This window comes from Callithrix jacchus, chromosome 4 (genome assembly GCF_049354715.1).
Source record: "Callithrix jacchus isolate 240 chromosome 4, calJac240_pri, whole genome shotgun sequence".
Classification (NCBI taxonomy): domain Eukaryota; kingdom Metazoa; phylum Chordata; class Mammalia; order Primates; family Cebidae; genus Callithrix; species Callithrix jacchus.
Window position 1 is genome coordinate 46,321,419 of NC_133505.1, and position 20,761 is coordinate 46,342,179.

General features: G+C 38.3%; 1 protein-coding gene and 1 pseudogene across 8 annotated transcripts in view; both read left to right on the forward strand.

The window, feature by feature from the left end:
• Positions 1 to 19,047, forward strand: part of LOC108591170 (small nuclear ribonucleoprotein G pseudogene) — a 37,560-nt pseudogene extending 18,513 nt beyond the window's left edge. The window contains exon 1 of the transcript XR_013534205.1: positions 1 to 19,047. This exon is cut by the window's left edge and continues 18,513 nt beyond it. The product of XR_013534205.1 is annotated as a small nuclear ribonucleoprotein G pseudogene (transcript).
• The window catches only part of ZFAND3 (zinc finger AN1-type containing 3), a 335,328-nt gene that overhangs the window by 133,226 nt on the left and 181,341 nt on the right, over positions 1 to 20,761 (forward strand). The gene's annotated exons all lie outside the window — the stretch shown is intronic.

Below are 20,761 nucleotides of genomic sequence, written 5' to 3' on the forward strand. Positions count from 1 at the left end.
CTCCTTCCCTGGGGATAAAATAAGATGATATAGATTAAATCTCTTTAAAGCTATTTTATTAAGGTACTACTTGCATGTAGTTTAAAAAGTCAAAATATTTATTACATGTAACAAAATGCCCTGCCCTTTCTACTCCCAAGTTTCCCTACATGCAGTGATTGAGAGGAACAATGACTCTGAATTCTGTCTGCTGTTTCTTCTGAATTTATATTTCTCCATATTTGTGATTAATGTATATATATTGCTGACTTTTTGATTTCTCAGTTGCACACATTTTTTTTTTACCTTGTTAGGATATATAAAGCCTTTGTTCCCTTATGCCCTCTCTCCTATTCCCCCCAACATATTTACAGTGAAATTTTGGTTAAATAATTCTTCAGTATTTATGTTTTTATGGGTATGTAAATATTATGACATTGGAACATTTAGCTTAGTATATCCTTTTTTTCTTTTTTTTTCCCTTCTTGGAGGATTTTCCAGAGATCTTTCTGCTACTTCTATTTTATTCCATTGTGCTCAAGAAACATATTTTGTATGATCCTCATTCATTTATTGAGACTTATTTTATGACAAAATATGTCTTGGAAAATGTTGTGTTTGTATTTGAAAAGAATGTGCATTCTGCTGTTGTTGAATAGCTTGTTCTTTAAATGTCAGTTAGGTCAGGTTGGTTGATGGTGTTCAAGATTTTCATGTCTGTTGATTTTTAGCTTACTTGTTCTGTCAATTACTGAGAGAGGGATAGTGAAATATCTGAATACAATTATGGATTAAAACAGTTTTTAAAAATATTTCTGTCATATTTAGCTTCATGTGTTTTGAAGCTCTGTTACTAGGTACATAAATGTTTAGGATTTCTTCATCTTTATAAATTGATACCTTTATTGTTATGGAATGACTTTTAATTGCAGATAATGTTACTTGCTGTGAAATTTACCTTGAGATTAATTTAACTGTGCTAGCTTTCTTTTGGTTAATGTTCACATGGCATAGATTTTTTCTTTTTGTTTTCATTCCAACTTTTGTTTTTAGGTTTAAGGGATATTTGTGCACATTTGTTACATGGGTAAATTATGTGTTACAGGGGTTTGATTCCCACAACCTCCTCTTTGGGTTCCATTAATTTGTTAGGGTGGGCAGTTCACAGAACTCAGAGAAACATGTTTGTTAAGAAGATATTTAAGGGATACAGATAAATAGCCTGATGAAGAGGTACATAGGATGAGGTCTGAAAAGGTCCTAAGCACTGGAGCTTCTGACCCTGTGTAGTTGGGTGCACCACCCTCCCTGCCCATGAAAGAGTTCACCTTCACCTTCCTCTTGGCCTACACATGATCAGCTGTCTGGAAGCTCACTGAATCCTCTCTTCTTGGGTTTTTATGGACGCCTCATGACATCATAATTTCTTCCCCCAGGGTATAGGGTGAGACCCTCTGTCAGAAAAGGGAGCCGGGGGAACATGTGCCAGGAACTGTGGATTCTGGATATTAGACCTTTGTTTGACTGCATAGTTTGCAAATATTTTCTTCCATTTTGTAGGTTGTCTGTTTACTCTATTGATAATTTCTTTTGATGTGCAGAAGGTCTTGTCTTAGGTCCCACTTGATTTTGTGGCAATTGCTTTTAGTCTTCATGAAATCTAGTTTTTTTCCTGGAGTTTTATGATTTTAGGCTTTAAATTTAAGTCTTTATTCCATCTTGAGTTGATTTTTCTATGTGGTAAAAGGAAGGAATCCAGTTTCAATCTTCTGCATATGGCTAGCCAGTTATTCCAATACCATTTGTTAAATAGGGAATCCTTTTTCCATTGTTTGTTTTTGTTGACTTTTTTTTTTTAGTCAGAGTCTCCCTCTGTTGCCCAAGCTGGAGTGCAGTGGTGTGATCTTGGTTCACTACAACCTCTGCCTGCCGGGTTCATGTGATTCTCCTGGCTTAGCCTCCTGACTAGCTGGGGTTATAGGCGCCTGCCACCATGTCCGGGTAATTTTTTTTTTTTTTTTTTTTTGTAGAGATGGGGTTTTACCATGCTGGCCAGGCTGGTCTTGAACTCCTGACCTCAGGTGATCCACCCACCTTGGCCTCCCAAAGTGCTGGGTTTACATGCATGAGCCACCGTGCCTGGCCTGTTGACTTCGTTGCTGGTTGTAGGTGTATGGCTTTATTTCTGGGTTCTCTAACCTGTCCATTGATCTATTTTTGTACCAGTACTATGCTGTTCTGGTTACTATAGTTTGAATTCGGGTAATGTGATACTTCCAGCTTTGTTCTTTTTGCTTAGGATTGCTTTAGCTATTTGGGCTCTTTTTTGGTTTCATATGAATTTTAGAATAGTTTTCTTCTTCTAATTCTGTGAAAAAAGTCTTAGTTTATAGTTTGATGGGAATAGCATGGAATGTATAAATTGCTATGGGCCATATGGCCATTTTAACCCTGTTGATTCTTCCTATCCATGAGAATGTTTTCCACTTGTTTGTGTCATCTCTGATTTATTTCAGCAGTGTTTTATAATTCTTCCTGTAGAGGTCTTTGACCTTCCTGGTTATCTGTATTCCTAGGTGTTTTATGTTTAATGTGTGTGTGTGTGTGGAGGGAGTGGGCTACTATAGAAATAGGATTGCAGTCTTGTTTTGGCTCTCAGCTTGGACATTGTTGGTGTACAGAAGTGCTGCTGATACTTGTCTGTTGATTTTGTATTCTGGAACTTTGCCGAAGTTGTTTATCAGATCTAGGAGCTTTTGGATAGAGACTGTGTTTTCTAGGTATAAAATCGTACCATTTGCAGAAAGTGATAGTTTGACCTCTCTGTTTATATTTGGATGCCCCCTTTTTTTTTCCTCTTGCCTGATTGCTTTGGCTAGGACCTACAGTACTGTGTTGAATGGGAATGCTGAGAGTGGGCATATTTGTCTTAATTCTGATTCTCAAGAGGAATACTTTTAGCTTTTGCCTGTTTAGTATGAGGTTTGCTATGGGTTTGTCATAGATAGCTCTTATTATTTTGAGGTATGTTCCTTCAGTGCTTAGTTTGTTGAAGGTTTTTAACACAAAGCTATGTTGAATTTTATCAAAAGCCTTCTGAGGCCATTAAGATACATTTATTGAGATGATCATGTGGTTTTTCTTTTTAGTTATGTTAATGTGATAAATCACATTTATTGATTTGTGTATGTTGAAACAACCTTGCATCCCAGGAATAAAGCCTGCTTGATCATGGTGGATTAGCTTTATGATGTGCAGCTGGATTTTGTTTGCTAGTATCTCACTGAAGATTTTTACATTTGTGTTCATCAGGGATATTGGCGAGAACTTTTATTTTTGTGTGTGTCTTTGCCAGGTTTTGGTATCAGAATGATGCTGACCTCATAGAATGTGTTAGGGAAGAATCTCTCTTCCTCGGTGTTTTGGAATAGTTTCAATATCGTTGATACCAGTTCTCCTTTATTTGTCTGGTAGAAGTGAGCTGTGAGTCTTCTTCTGGTCCAGGGTTTTTGCTGGGTTGGTAGGCTTTTTATTGCACATTCAATTTTGGAACTTGATATTGGTCTGTTTAGGATTTCCGTTTCTTTCTGGTTCAATCTTGGGAGGTTTTATGTGTATAGGAATTTATCCATTTCTTCGAGATTTTCTAGAAGAAATGTGCATAGAGATGTTTGTAATCGTCTCTGAGGGTTTTTTAATTTCTGTGAGGTCAATGGTAATGTCTTCTTTGTCATTTATGATCGTGTTTATTTGGATATTCTCTCTTGCTGAGGTCCCATTTCTGCCACTTATCCATATACTTCTTCCTGTCAGCTCAAATGTCTTTGGGGTTCCTGGAGTCTCCTGCAGCTTGGATTCTAGGTCTATGGTAAGAGTGAACTACTGCTCAGCTATTTAACTCACCCCTTCCCCAGGAGCTACTGTGGGTCTGGAACAAGTCCTGGTGCTCAGCAGGGTTCCCAGCTTCCTTCTCCTCTAGCCCAGAGTCTGTGTCCTCCCTCTCTCCACTCTCAGTGTCTTCCTTCTGCAGATCTGCTTGGAGTGTGCCTGTCTTCTTGATGGTGTAGTCTTGGTGGGAGATGCTCTTCCTGGCTGTCTAGTTGCATGTCTTGGCTCTTCTCTCATTCATTTTTTCCAGTTTTTTTCAATTCTTTACTTTTGACCTGTGGTGTTTTTATATTTAAAATACATTTCTTCTAGAAAGCATGTAATAGAGTCTTGCTTTGATGTGCACTACAAGTCTTTACTTTTAGTTAGGGTATTTACATAATTTTATTTAAATATGATTACTGGTATAATTATGTTTAAATCTCTCATTTTGGTTTGGGTTTTCTATTTGTCTCATCTTTTCTTTTTTTCTTATTTCCCTGCTTTCTTTTCAATTAGTTAAACATTTTTAATGATTCTAACATACCTCCTTTGTTGACTTCTATTAGTGCTTCGGCTAGGATGTATCATATATATATTTAACTTCTCACAGTTTGTCAAGTGATATTCTGTTACTTCATAAGTGGTATAAAACTTTATAATAGTTAGTATACTTTCATTTCTTTTTTCCAAATCTTTATGCTGCTGTTGTCATATATTTTACTTTTACGTAATTATTATTATTTTTTTTCCTTTTTTGAGACAGGGTCTCTCTCTCTTGCCGAGGCTGGAGTGCAGTGGTGTGATCATGGCTCACTGCAGCCTTGACCTCCTGGGCTGAAGCAGTCATCCCACCTTAGCCTCCTGAATGACTGGGACTCAGGCACGTTGCACCACACCTGGCTGATTTTTAAATTTTTTTTGTAGAGGCAGGGTTTCAGGATGTTGCCCAGGCTGGTCTTCAACTCCTGGGCTCAAGTTGTCCTCCTTCCTTGGCCTCATAAAGTGCTAGGATTACAGTTGTGAGTCATCACCCCCAGCCTATAGTCAGTTATCTTTTTTTTTTTTTTGAAAGAAAGAGAAAGAGGGAGAAAGAACAGGAATCTTGCTCTATTACCTAGGCTGGAATGCAATCTAAAAATAGGTATTAAAAACCTCTTTTATGCCAATAATTGTGCTTAACAGCAGAGACAGGAAGGAACAAGGGAAGAAAAAAACAAACAGCCAACCAGTATTTCATTTAAGTCCGTGAAATGCTATACAAATGCTGAAGAGTGATTTATTTCCAATTATGTGGTCACTTTAAAAATAGGTGTAATGTGATACTGAGAAAAGTGTATGTTCTGTGGACCTGGGGTGAAGAATTTTATAAATATTCACTGAGTTTACTTGTTCCAGGTCTGAGTTATAATCATAGATGTCCCTGTTAACTTTCTATCTCATTGATCTGTCGAATATTAACAATGTGGTGTTAAAATCTCCTGCTATTACTATGCTGGAGTCCAAGTCTCTTTATAAGTCATTAAGAACTTGTCTTATGTATCTGGGTGCTCCTATATTGGGTGCATATATATTTATGATCATTGACTTCTGTTGTTGCATTGATCCTTTTACCATTATGTAATGTCCTTCTTTGTTTCTTTTAGTCTTTGTTACTATTAAAGTCTATTTTGTCAGAGACGAAAGTTACAACTCCTGTTTTTGTTTTTTTTTTTTTTGCTCTCCATTTGATTGGTGAGTCTTCCTCCAATCCTTTGTTTTGAGTCTTCATGTGTCCTTGCTTATGAGATGGATCTGGATACAGTAAACCAGTGGGTTTTGACTTTTTATTCAGTTTGCCTGCCTGTGTCTTTGATTGGGGCATTTAATCCATTTAAATTTAGGATTAATATTGATGTTTGTGAGTTTAATATTGTCGTTTAATGCTCACTGGCTATTTTACCCATTAGTTGATGTAGATTCTTCATTATGGAGATACTCTTTACCTTTTGCTAAGTTTTTGGGATGACTGATACTGGTTGTTCCTTTCTGTGTGTAATGCTTCTTTCAGAAGCTCTTGTAAAGCAGGCCTGGTGGTGATGAAATCTCTGAGTGCTTGCTTGTTTGTGAAAAATTTTATTTTTCCTTCATTTATGAAGCTTAATTTGGCTGGATATGAGATTTTGGGTTGAAACTTGTTTTCTTTGAGGATATTGAATATTGACCCCCCCACTCTCTTCTAGTCTGTAGGGTTTCTGCTGAGAGATCTGCTGTGAGTCTGATAGGCTTCCCTTTACGGGTAACTTGACTTTTCTCTCTAGCTGCCCTTAGAATTTTCTTCTTTATTTCAACCCTGGTGAATCTACTGATTATGTGTCTTGGGGTTGCTGTACTTGAGGAATATCTTTGTGGTGTTCTCTATATTACCTGGAGTTGAGTATTGTCCCACGTTACTAGGTTAGGAAAGTTCCTGAATAATATCCTGAAGAATATTTTCCAGCTTGGATTCATTCTCCTCATGACATTCAGGCACACCTATCTAATGTAAATTAGGTCTTTTGGCATAGTCCCATATTTCTTGGAGACTTTGCTCCTTCCTTTTTACTCTTTCTTCTCTAGTTTTGTCTTCTGGTTTCATTTCACTAAGTTGGTCTTTGACCTCTGATATCGTTTCTTCTGCTTGATCAATTTGACTGTTAAAACCTGTGCATACTTTGCAGCGTTCTCATATTGTATTCTTCAGTTCCATTAATTCACTTATATTCCTCTCTAAATTGTCTATTTTCATTAGGATTTCGTCAGACCTTTTTTCAAGTTTCTTTACATTGGGCCAGACCATGTTCTTTTAACTCACAGAAGTTTCTTATTATCCACTTTCTGAAGCCTAATTCTGTTAATGGAACGCACTCGTTCTCCATCATGCCTTGTTCCCCTGTTGATGAGGAACTGTGATCCCCTGTAGAGGGAGAGGCATTCTGATTTTGGGTATTCTCAGCCTTTTTACGGCAGTTTCTTCCCATCATTGTAAATTTATCCATCTATTGTCTTTGTAATTACCAACTTTCAAATTAGGTCTCTGAGTGGACATCCAACTTGTTGATTCCCAGCGCCGGAATCTGAGCAACCCACTGCATAGGCTAAAACAGCAGCATTAAGATTCGTGGTGCTTTTCTGCCTGGGAATCTCCAGTCTGGCTTCCCTCTTGAGTCCCTTTTTCAATCAGCTGAATGGGTGACTCTGCCTTCCCGGAGCTCCAAACGTCGACCAAAAGGGGACCCAGTCCCATTTACTCTGCACTGAGAACTGAGGCGCTGGCAAAACTGCCGTGCCAGCCACAAGAGCCATGCTGGCGACCTGTGGGGCTCCTCTGCTGGGAATCTCCTGGTCCGTGAGCAACAAAAATTCACCTGAAAGTGTGGCATCCTCTTGTTCTCTGCGCTTTGACTGGGAGCTACAATCCTGAGCTGCTAGTAATCGGCCATCTTGGATCTCTCTCCAAATTGGGGTAACTTTCATCTTCTAGATCCAGAATTAAATTGAGACTAAATAGAGGCTAGTTCTCAGGCTTACAATTTCAACTGTTTTCTTCTTGAGAACACTTAAAACCTAACCTAGGCCCATGTAACTTGAGAAGGCATTCTATATGGAAATAAATTGCGTTTATTCAAAATATTTTCTTGAATATCTACTATGTTTATTGCCTTATATTAAGCACTTTAGGGAGAAGTAAATATATAGTTCCTACTCTGAAAATCCTTAAATTGTAATTGGGGAGGGTAGAATGTGTTCTGCATTTCAGTTCTACCGATGAAATGTGTTCTGAAATCTTCAAGACACCAGTGTAGCATATATCTTTCTTAGCTATAAAATGGGGATAATAATAACCCTACTTCTTACAATTTTTTTGAGAATTAATTGAGATCCTGTGTTAAATAAAAATAGTAAAACCACACTGAACTTTAGGCACATGGAGCAGCCAAGTAACTCATGCCTAAAAGGTGTCCTGCAACACTGGCAATTCAGATTCATACTTAGCAGAAGCATTTGTTACATGCAGTGAACCTTGAAACCCCAAATGTCAGATCCTTGAATGCCAGATATTTAGTGTGACAAACATTTCAGGTCTCTGTTGCTAGCACACATTCATATATATACAGCTTCCACTCTGGACAGAAGGCAGTGGGGGAGTACCGTCAGTGATGTTTGTCTGAGCACGGCAACTTAATTCCTTTGCAGAACTGGTCACTCTCCATAAATTACATTTTCTTAGTGTGTACACATTCTGCTGATGTTCAAACAACTACCTTAGAACCCTGTAGCTGCCTTCCTATGTGCATGCCTTTCCTTTATGAATAAAGGGAAATAAAGGGGAAATTTAGAAAAAGTTGCGGTATTGACTTGTTTGTTCACTCTAGAGTTACAGAAACATCTTGTAGAAAGTTGTTACTCATCTCAAAGTTAAATGACAATCATCTGCTCTGAGAATTCTTCCCCACTGCCTTCCCTACACTTTGGGGAAAAAAAATTGGCTGGTTTTAGGGGCTCACACTAGTAACAGCAGCACTTTGGGAAGCCAAGTCAAGAGGATCACTTGAACCCAGGCATTTGAGACCAACCTGGGCAACGTAATGGAGACCCCCCCCCCCAACTCTACAAAAAATTAAAATAAAAATCAGCGGGTGTGGTGGCACGTTCCTGTAGTCTGAGCTACTCAGGAGGCTGAGGTAAGAGGATTGCTTGAGCCTGGGATATCAAAGCTGCAGTGTTCTGTGATCACAGTACTATACTCAGCCTGTGTGATAGAGCGAGACCCTGTTTTAAAAATAAATAAATAAATAATTGGTGCTCTTAGGACATCTGATTCCATGACTTGGTTCTTGGACGGCATTTCGGATCCTGCCATGGGCCACCAGAGGGGAGCCCACTCCTCCAAAGAGTGAGTTACTGCTAGATGGTAGTTGGGCAGTACTCCCTTTGGCCTGAGGTGTCAGTGGACACGAGGTGAGGCTCCTCTGCCTTTGGAAGGGAGAGGGAAGAATAGGAAAGACTGCATCTTGTGGTTTGGGTGCCAGCTCAGCCACAGTACAGTAGAATACCAGGTGCACTTCTGAGGTTTTTGACTCTAGGCCCTGGCTCTGGGATAGCACCTCTGGCTCCACCAGGAGCCTGGGGGAACTTGCTGCCCTGAAGAGAAGTATGTGGGTCTGGCTGGCTTTGCTGCCTCCTGATTGTAGAGCCCCAGGACTTTGAGCAAACAGAGGTGGCAGCCAGGGTGTGGTTATAGTAGGCCTTGGGTAAAAGCCAGTCCTACGCTGGCTTCAGGTTTGACCCAGCAAAGCCCTAGGGGTGGTGGCCACAGGAGTACTTGTGAAACTCCACCCCCATCTCCAGGTGGCTCAGAGCAGAGAGAGAGAGAGATACTCCATCTGTCTAGGAGAAATTTAAGGGAAGAGAGAGTCTTTTCCTATTAATCCAGTGAACTCTTGGATTTTGTCCAAGATTTTCGAGGTGGTACCTCTTAAGAGTCTGCAAGAAACGTAGTGCTCTTGGGCTTGATGTCCCCCTTAAATCATGCATCTTAGATCACAACACCCAAGTCCTTTAGAATACCTGGAAAGCCTTCCCAAGAAGGATGGGTACAAACAAGCCCAGACTGCAAAGACTACAATAAATATCTAACTTCAATGCCCAGATACAGATGGACATCTACAAGTATCAGGATGATTCAGGAAAACACAGCCTTTCCAAATGAACTAAATAAGGCATCCAGGACAAATCCTGAAGAAACACATATGTAACCTTTCAGATAGAGAATTCAAAACATCTGTTTTGAGGAAACTCAACGAAATTCAAGATAACACAGAAGGAATTCAGAATTCTGTTAGATAAATTTAGGAGATTGAAATAACAAGAATCAGGCAGAAATTCTGAAGTTAAAAAATGAAATTGGCATACTGAAGAATGCTTTGGAGTCTTTTAAAGGCAGAATTGATCAAACAGAAGAAAGAATTAGCTTGAAGACAGGCTGTTTTAAAGTATACAGTCAGGAGACCAAAGATAAAATAACAGATATGCCTACAGGATCTAGAGAATAGCTATAAAAAGGCAAATCTAAGAGTTACTGGGCTTACAGAGGAGGTAGAGAAAGAGATAGGCATATAAAGTTTATTCAAAGGGATAATAGAAAACTTTTCAAACCCAGAGAAAGCTGTTAATATCCAAGTACATGTAGCCTATAGAACACCAAGTAGATTACCAAAGAAGACTACTTCAAGGCATTTAATAATCAAACTCCCAAGGTCAAGAAAGGGAAAAATTTCTTGAAATGAATGATAATGAAAACACAACATATCCAAACCTGTGGGTTATAGGAAAAGCTGTAGGAGGGAAGTTTTATATCTATTTAGTGCCTATACGAAGAAAGGAAAACTTCAGATAAACAATGATGCATCTTAACTAAAAAAGCAAGAGCATCCACATAGATGCACTCTGCATAGCTTTCAAAGAAAAAGGAAAGAAAACAAGAGCAAATCAAACCCAAAATTAGTAGAAGAAAAAGATCCGAGCAGAAATACATGAATTTGAGACGAAAACCAATACAAAAGATCAATGAAACAAACAGTTGGCTGTTTAAAAGTTAAACAGAATAGGTAAACCTTTAGCCAGACTAAGAAAAAAAAAAACCAAATAAATAAAATTAGTTTCTAGTTCTTCATCTTTCATCCTGCTTCACCAACACCAGCCCAAGCACACCTGCAAATTACCAGTTTAATCTCTTTCTCTTTCCCCTCCCTCCCTCCCTCTCTCCCTCTCTCTCTCCTCTTCTCTCTCTCTCTCTCTCAGAAGTTCACATTCTCTTTTTGGTGGTTTCCAATCTGCTTCTGTAGGTGGAAGCCTCCTTTTTTTCCCCCTTTTTTCTTTGACTCTGCTGTTTTTCCTCTGAATCTAGAATTTAAAGACATTATTCTATTGATCTAGGTGACAAGCCCCTTCTAAGATCTCTCTATTGGATATAGTACTGTATCATACTGCAACAGAATAAGTCAATAATGCAAGGTACATAAGGTATTATAGATAAATAGCTGAGTGTTTTTCTGTACTATTCCCAAGATCTAAATTATGAGTCTGTTATTTTACAAATCCTACTTTTCTGGAAGAATTGTCAACTGTTTTTGGCTTGGGCCTTGCCATATTTTGTTCTGTTGTAATTCTGTTTTTCCTTCTGTTTCATTCTTCCCCTTCACCCCATCCTCGTTTCTTCTAACTCCTGCAAAATAAAACAAATCCTTGAGTCCAAATCTTTCTCAGGACTTCTGGACTGTTGGTGCCTTTTCAAAGAGCAGGTAATATAATATAGTAAAAGAAATATGGACTTTGATGTCCTGCTCTGATGCCTAGCTGTTACAGGTGGATATACCCAGGTTCTGCACCACATGACTACCCTATCATGCTGTAAGGCCAGAAGGGGTGCTTGATTCATAAGGTAGCCAATCCATAGCCTCTGATGTGTATGGCTCTTGGGGAAAATGTGAACTTCTGAGAGAGAGAGAGAGAAGAGGAGGGAGGGAGGGAGGGAGGGGAAAGAGAAAGAGATTAAACTGGTGATTTGCAGGTGTGCTTGGGCTGGGCCGTCTTTGGTTGTGTGCAGGTTGAAGAAGAAGACCTGGGCAAAGAGAACAAAGCAGAACCACTCATAGTGCGAGTGTACAGCCCCTTAGAGACAGCCAGCCGTCTTTGGTTTCTGACCTTGATCCAGTCCCTGCCATTAGATCCCTATGAGATGTATGTATTCTTGTATCTGCTGTATCTTTACTTGAGCCAGGTTAAATAGAGTACTCTCTTATATACTGTGGAGCAAAACCAAAATACTTACATTCAAAGAACACCAACGGGTCTATCATATATTGAGGAATTCCTTCTCCCATCATTTCTCAGTAACTTTACAATTTTCTTTTATTACTTTGTGTGATTTTCAAGACTCTGTGGCTTAGTGATTAAGGACTTAAGTTCATATTATTTACTGTGGAACTTAGGCAAATTGTACATCCTCTCTGAGCCTTAGTTTTCTCTTCTGGGAAATGAGTGTAGTAATAGGGCTTAGATTTCCATGAGGATTTAATGAGATACTGTGTACAGCAGATGGTACTGGGTATGTAGTAAATGCCCAGTGAATGTTAGCTTATTGTATATAAATGTAGGATATGAAAATTAGTCTATTGTTTTTTAAACTATCTGTGGTAAAAGACCAGTTCTTTTTTTCTCTCAAACTATGACAATCCAATATTTTTGTAAAATACAATAAAAATAACTAGATTTTTAAAAGTACCAACTGTAAAGATATAAAGTATAAGTCCTGAATTAATTATTATAATTTAGCAAACTTATTCTGCCAGGTTATAAAATTTTCTAAATTCTTATCCTTAATTTCTCTACTTATTTTGTTTAGACCAGTAACTACTTATTGACCAGTTACTGGCCTACTTACTTAAAACAGCAACAATTTGCAGACTGGCACTGGTCTGTGGACTGTGAGTAGCACTGTCCTGGTGTATATAGGCAATCTCATGGATATCAGAATATATATGCACTCACATGTAGTTGGGGAAAAATACCCCACTATTTCTGTAAGGTTTTAAGTAGCCAGAAATTCATATATACATTTCTTGACCTGGGGGCAATGTACAAGGGACATCTGACACCTCTGGAATTCCTTCCTTATATGGTTGTTATTCTGCTGCTTCCTAGGTGAGGGTTGTCATTTTTTTTTTTTCCTGAGTTGTGCTGTTCTTCCCTACTTGTTCTTTACTTCATAAGGAAACTGTGCTCCCTAAAGGCCAGATATTTGTCTTAGACAAATCAACTGTGCTAAGTAGTTGAGAATAGGATACTGAATACTGCTGTCTTATGGACTGAAGTGAAGCCATCACTGGCAGTGTGATCAGAATAATAACTTTTAAAAAAAATTTGAGACAGGATCTCTTACACAGGCTGGAGTGCAGTGGCACAAATCATGGCTCGCTTCAGCCTTGGCTTCCCTGGGTTCAGGTATCCTTCCCACCTCAGCCTCCTGAGTAGCTGGGACTATAGGTATGTGCTACCATACCCAGTTAATGTTTATATTTTTTGTAGAGATGGGGTTTTGCCATGTTACCCAGGCTGGTTGAGACCAGCCTGGGCTCAGGGGATCCTCCTGCCTTCCCTAAGTCCTGGGATTGCAGGTATGAGCTACAATTCCTGGCCCAGAAGAATAACTTGTAATGATCCTTCATGCAACCAGATTGCATGGTTGTAGACAAAGGAGAAACCATAGAAGAGGTTGGCATTTGCATTTTCCTTCAATGCAAAGACAGTGACAGACCGTGATACAGAATTGCAAACAGCAGGTTCTAGAAACAGTAACTGTGACTGATGACTAAAAGTCTTTACAAATGCTAGCATGTGACCAGGGTTAGGTATTTCTTCCAAGTATTTTAGGGGAGACTGAGCATTATAGTATCAGATTTTATCTTCAGAGAAATTACAAATTTCAATTAAAAAGCACATATAAAGTGCCAGACATTGTGTTAAGATGTTGTATGTCTCTCACTTAATTCTCCCCATAGATTGATCCTCATTATTCTACTGAGCAAATGAGATTTAGACAGATTAAGCAGCTTGTCCAAGGCATTCAGTTCATAAGTGACTGAACCTACTTTTGAACCTAGGTTTGCCAGACTCATAGTTGGATTTTCTCGTAAGTGGATTTTCTGGATTTACCTTAAAAAAAAAAAATTGCAAATAACTTTGCTGGAACCATTTGAGAAGAAGTTGCCAACTTGATGCCCCATTACTCCCAAATACTTTAGTGTTTATTTTCTACAAGAACATTTTTTTTGGTAACTAAAATAAAATGTCCAAAATCAGGAAATTAGCATTGATAGATTGTTATCATCTAATCCCCAGATTTAATATTGTTTTTCATAGCACATGTCCCCACAGTGTCTGTTTATTTCCTTCTGGAACAGTTCCCTAGACTTTTCCTGATGTTCATGAACTTGGCACTTTTGAAGATGACAAACCAGTTATTTTGTTGTATTTTCCTTGATTTTATTTTATCAGTTATTTCCTCATGTGATGCAAGCAGTGTACCTTTGCAGTAATATCATATATATTATGTTGCTCTCATTGTACTCTGTTGTTACAGGGCACACATTTTCAGTTTGACTCATTGCTAATGATAACCTCTCTTACCACTTTATTGGGGTGATACCTGCTGGGCTTCAGTACTGTAAAGTTACTCTTCTTATTTTTGTAATTAATGTTTTGTGGGAATGTATTTTAAAACTATGTAAATATCCACCTTTGTGACACTGTTTACTCATTAGATTTGTATCTACTTAGACTCACAGTTTTCTGTTTTATTCAGTGGATTTTGATCTTCTGTTACCTGTTTTGATGCCCAAATTGTCCTAGATTTGGCCTATAAGAGTGTCTTTATGCTTTCTGTGTCTATTTTGAGTAGTGTCTTTCTTTCTGGCACAAGAAAGATATTCTAAGCTCACCTTGTACTTTCCCTATCCCAGCCCTAGCTCATCAGTCATATCTCTAAGGAGCCTTGGTTCTTTTTAATGGAAAGAAGTATTTAGAAGCCAAGATCTGGGTAATCAGTGTGCTCATTACCATTGAGGTGTTGCTACTTCCACATCCTTTCAGTGGATACATTTACATTTACCTATTTTTTTTTAATGTTTATTTCTATATTTAAATATACTGAAAATTGTGAATTAGTACTGATAACTTCAGTTCCAGCCCAGTACCTCAGGATTCATTCTAGTTTTCTCACTTTCTTTTTTAGTATTCTCTTACAACAAGAAACTTGGTTTCCATTATCCTTGATACACTTAAATGATTGGTCTTCTTGTATGTTATCAACCTCCTGTCTTTGACACTATTTTCTCCCCTTCATGGGTGTCCTCTTTTTCCTTTTTGGGTGCTGACTCCATGTTCCAGACACTTCTTGTCTTTTGATGTAGACACCCTTCTCTCTCCACATGGGCTCTTAAGTAAATTTTCTTAATGATTTGATTGTACTAACACAGTTCTTTTGTTCGGTGTTTTTGCTGCCACACATAAGTTGTAATGTTAAAAGTTCTCAAAAATGATTGCCCTGCTGGTAGGAGAGCACCAACTAGGATATCTAAATGGGAGGAATTGAAGATTAGAACTGAAAAATAACATTTCCTGGGATCATCCTGGGTCAATAATTAGTATTCTGCAAGTGATCACAGACTAGAATTGTTCTTTTGACAAGAAATCGGGACTTAATGCTCTGTCTCTAGAAGTCTCATTAGAGATTTAGAAGAAAAACAAGTTTTACTGTTCTTTAGAGGATGTAGAATGAGATATGTTCCTGAGTAGGCGAGAGGGCTAGGAATGGATGGGAAAAAAAGAATTTTTATTAAAAGTACTAATTGGATGAGGCCTAACCATTGATATGATATTATGCATTCAGTAAGCCAAACAAGATAGAGAGTTGGGTTAGGGAATACTAGATGCAGAGACTCCTCCTTAGAAGGGTGAAAAAAAGCAGACCACCTGACAGAGGATCGGTAGGAAGTCTGAAGCTGGGTTGTTAATATGTAGTTGTGGTGTTGGTAATATTTGGTGTGTGCTGCTCCATTGGGAAAATAAGCAGTAAGGATGGCTAGCAGTTACTATGAGAGAGGCTTTAAATCTTTTCACAGTGAGAAATGGAACAGGGAGTAAGCAAGACTGGCACACTCATTCCCAAGACCACATGTTTTCTCAGACCAAGTTGATAAAATTTATTCAAACCCTGCATTAAGAAAATTTAAGCCTGGGCCGGGCACGGTGGCTCAAGCCTGTAATCCCAGCACTTTGGGAGGCCACGGCGGGTGGATCACGAGGTCAAGAGATCGAGACCATTCTGGTCAACATGGTGAAACCCCGTCTCTACTAAAAATATAAAAAATTAGCTGGGCATGGTGGCACGTGGCCGTAATCCCAGCTACTCGGGAGGCTGAGGCAGGAGAATTGCCTGAACCTGGGAGGCGGAGGTTGCGGTGAGCCGAGATCGCACCATTGCACTCCAGCCTGGGTAACAAGAGTGAAACTCCGTCTCAAAAAAAAAAAAAAGAAAATTTAAGCCTTTTCTTTTCTTTTCTTTCTTTCTTTCTTTTTTTTTTTTTTTTTAAGATGGGGTCTCTCTATGTTGCTTGGGCTGGTTCTAAACTCCTGGCATGGTGCAAGCCACCATGCCAAGTTGACCCTATGTGTTTGAAACACCTAAGAGTGTGTCCAGCAATCTGGCAACATTATGAATTCCTACCCCTTAAATTATTATTATTATTATTATTATTTTTTGAGACAGAGTCTCACCCTCTCACCAAGCTGGAGTGCAGTGGCACAATCTAGGCTCACTGTGCAGTCTCCACCTCCCAGGTTCAAGCATTTCTCCTGCCTCAGCCTCCTGAGCAGCTGGGATTACAGGCATGCACCACCACGCCCAGCAATTTTTTTTTTTTTTTAAAGTAGAGACAGGGTTTCACCATGTTGGCCAGGATGGTCTTGATCGCCTGACCTCATGATCTGCCTGTCTTGGACTCCCAAAGTGTTGGGATTACAGGTGTGAGCCATGGTGCCTGGCCTAAAATTCTTAAAGATATAATTCAGTGCAGTTAAACAAACTGCAGTCACGTGTCACTTAACAATGAGGATACGTTCTGAGTGAACTTCCTTGAGTGAACTTCCACAAACCTGGTTGGTGTAGCCTACTATACACCTAGGCTATCTGGTATAGGCTATTGCTCCTAGGCTACAAACTTGTGCAGCATGTGACTAATACTATAGGCATTTGAAACACAGTGATAAGTGTTTGTGTATCTAAACATAGAAAAGGTATAGTAAAAGTACAGCATTGTAATTTTATGGGATCACTGTCATATATGTGGTTCATCATTTACAGAAATGTTATGTGGCACATGACTGTTTATGCTATTTGGAGTATTTTTAAGCAAGAGAAAGATGTATTAGGGAATCAAATACAGATGCTTCTTGATTTACAATTAGGTTACATCTTAGTAAACCCATTGTAAGTTGAAAATACCAAAGTCAAAAAAGCACTTAATAACACTTAAGCTAACAAACATCATAGCTTAGGCTATAACATACCTTAAACATACTGTAGTTGGGCAAAAATCATCTAACACAAAGCCTATCTTATAATAAAGTGCTAAACCTCTCATAATTTATTAAATACTGTACTAATGTGAAAAACAGAATGGCTGGATGAGTACTCAAAGTATGGTTTGTACTGAATGTGTATTGCTTTTGTACCATGGTAAAGTTGAAAAAGTATGCAACTCAAACCATTCAAAATCAGGGAACATCTATATACAGTAGTGGTCAGAACGGTGATTAACTCAGAACTAAAACGTGTGTGTGTGTGTGTGTGTGTGTGTGTGTGTGTGTGTGTAATTGGTCCAGTGGTTACTGAAATTTGCTTCAATTTTTTTTTTTCTATTTCACTGTACCGGACTTCAGTAATTTGGTAGGTATTTACTCCCTTAAAATCTGAGGGAAACTGCTTCTTTGATGGGAACCTTTCTTAGATTATTGCTCAATATTTATTTTTAGGAAACAATCAAATCCCCTGTGGTTATTAAAATAATTTAGTATCAGGCCAGGAGCTAGTGACCCCAGGAGTTTGAGACCATCCAGGCCAACATGGTGAAAACTCCATCTCTACAAAAATACAAAAAAAACCCAAAAATTCAGGAGGCTGAGACACAAGAATCACTTCAACTCAGGAGGCAGAGGTTGTAGTGAGCTGAGATGGTGCCATTGCACTCCAGCTTGGGTGATAGAGCTCCCACCCCCAACAAAATAAGTATAATAATAATAAATAATAATTTAGTGTCATTAAAATCAGAGAATTCAGAAGGCTTGTTGGGATTTAAAGTCATACCCAGAAGAGAAACATATAGGTCAGGTATCAAAAATGTATCAGATTTTTCATAATGGGAAAATATGAACAGTTGGTAAGTCTGGGTAAATGGTATATGGCAGATCCTTGAATTATGCTTGTAGTTTTCAAAAGTTTGAAATTAAGTAAAAATTAAAAGCCGCAAAAGATTTTGCATGTCAAGGTTCTAGCCTGTTTCTTCTGGTGTACTGAGAGGCCAGAGGAATCCATTCTAGGGACTAAGTATTGACAGAATTTGGTTCTGTGGCAAGAATTACCTAGTGTCCTAACACTAAACACTTTGGAATCCTTGACTCAAATTTCAGGACAAGAAATAAAGAAAACTTGGAATAGGATTGGAATGAAATCTCCCAGTGATTATAAAAAACACTTAGTATGTGTTGGTTTAGGACTATCATTTATTTTTCCTCAGTTTTTCTGTGATGATCCACATTGAAAATTTGGATTAATGATGTAGTTTGTGATGTTGATATAAGTGTATTTGTTCCTGGACATTTGAGTGATGGCTTTCAGCATTAGGAATAATTTTTAGTTCTTATTTGATCATAATTATTAGTCTCCATTTTCTGTAAAGTGCTTTACATTGAACAAAGTGCTTTTGTAGTTCTTGTTAATTTTCACCCATAATCCAAGACCTTTTTTCCTAAGCCATCTCGTGCCCCAGCCCTTACTTGCTGAACTCTCTTATTGTATATACTGAACACATTTTTAAATTGAAGAGATACTGTTCTGTGTATCTTGGCAGGGGAATGAGTCATGAGTTGGCCAGTGTCTCACTAGTTGAGATTAAATTTTTGCTTGTACTTGTTGATTTGACTGTCTTCTGAGTAGTATTAGGAAGACATTCTAAATTTGTTGTTGATGCCTGAAGTTTTCCAGCACATTTCCTTATGTTGCCAAGTTCTTCTGCAGTGACTGAATCCACTCTTCATTCCAGTCAGCAGTCTCACACTTAATTCCAAGGTTTACTTAAGATTTTTTTCCTGAAACAGCAATGCTTGCTTTTATATTTGCATATTTTTCTCTGTCTTAGTAGCAGAAACAAGGGCTTCATTTTGCATCTGTATCAAATTCTTCTCATTGATATATCTTGTCTTTATTAGTTATTTTCTAGCTGAGCGCAGTGGTTCACCTGTAATCCCAGCACTTCCGGAGGTCAAGGCAGGAGGATTGCTTGAGCCTAGGAATTCAAGACCAGCCTGAGCAAAACCCCATCTGTATAAAATTTAAAAAAGAAATGAGCCGAGTATGGTGATGTGTGCCTGTAGTTTCAGCTACTTGAGAGGTTGAAGTGGGAGGATTTTTTGAGCCCAGAAGTTGGAGGCTGCAGTGAGCTGTGATCTTGCCACTGCACTCCAGCCCGGGTGATAGAGCAAGACTCTGTCTCAAAAAAATTAAAAGAAAATAATAATACTTGCTTTCTAAGATGATTTTTGGTTGTATAGGAGGGAAAGAAAATATAGAATATGAAAGTTAGTTGTATATGCTGAGTTTTCCTCTCCCTTCCTTTGGGTTAAACAGCCTCGCTCCTATTTATTTTAACCTGTTTGCAATTTATTAGGCCTTGTAGGACCCAGCTGTTATACCTCACTCAGCACATTACCCATTTTGCTTTTTTAAAGTGACTGAGGCAGCAGCTGTTCTTGCAGCTCCACACAGAAGGCCCACATAAAGCTGGGCTTAGCACGAAAGCCCCACTCGAAGAGCATTAATTCACCAACCCAGTCTTTCTATTTTGTTGGCCACTCAAAGTCTATACTTGCCTCTGTGAGGCTTCAGAAATAATGGACGAATCCTCTGTTAATGAAAATACACCCTCAGATACCACATACACTTCAAGTGTGGTATTAGAATAGCAGATGTGGCTGCTCAGCTTATTTTGGACTTTTGTAAGTATATGGAAGTGTGAGAATGTTCATTTTGAGAATCTATAAAGAGTTAGGACTTACAGGTATGATTTGAAACACCCAAGAATATCTCTTGGAGTCACACACAATAGCTATTATTTTAGTTGAATGAGATTGTATTTAACAGATTGCTAGTTGGACCAGGTGCTATATACTTTATTCCCTCTCTTCCCTTTGTAAGGCTTTCAGGCCTATTAATTTTTTTTGTTCGTTTGTTTTTTGTTTTTATAACATTGGGGTAAGTGTTTATTTTGGCTGAAGGTACTTTAAATGGGTGGATGAGTGACAGATAATATTTGTCTTCACTATTGACTGTAAACTGGGATTAGAATAGTTTTTTGTTTTTTTTTAAACAGTCAACTAGAAACATGTGCTACGAAGTCAATAATTATGACTTTAGTGAAGATTCCACTTAAGTGAAAATCTGAATTATTCATGCAATTTGCCAACATTTATATCCATTAATAAAGTGGTAGTTTATTTTGAAAAAAAAAAACAAAAAACAAAAAACAAAAAAACTTTGCACTTAGTTTCTGTTGGCATTTCTCTCCCTCAAGTTCATTTGTCAACGTTATCATGAATATACTCTGTCAGTATATTCATGGCGTTTAATTGTTTCACTGCTTTTTCTTAGTTTCTGAGTTGCTGGTTTGGTAAAACTGTCATGATATTCTTCTCTGTCAGTTTTCAAATGTTCCAAAGCGGGCAGAACAACTTTGAGTGCCATAGATTATTAATCGCCCTTTGCAGAGTAGTTAAATATACCCAGGGTAAAGGAAATTTTATGGGAGTAAATTCTATGCTCCATTCTAGGTTGATAGCATTTGAAGCAAATTTCATTTCATTGGTGGGTGGCCTCAATAACTAACCTTTAAAAAGCGTGGATTCGTAAAACTGTGTTACAACACCACTTATGAAAATATCTGAAGAACTACAAAGTTGTGAAAGAGCTGTAGCAGTGCCCAATACAACTTTTTGTAATGATAGAAATGTTCTCTATCTGTGCTCTCCAACATGGTAGTTACATGTGGTTATTGAGTACTTC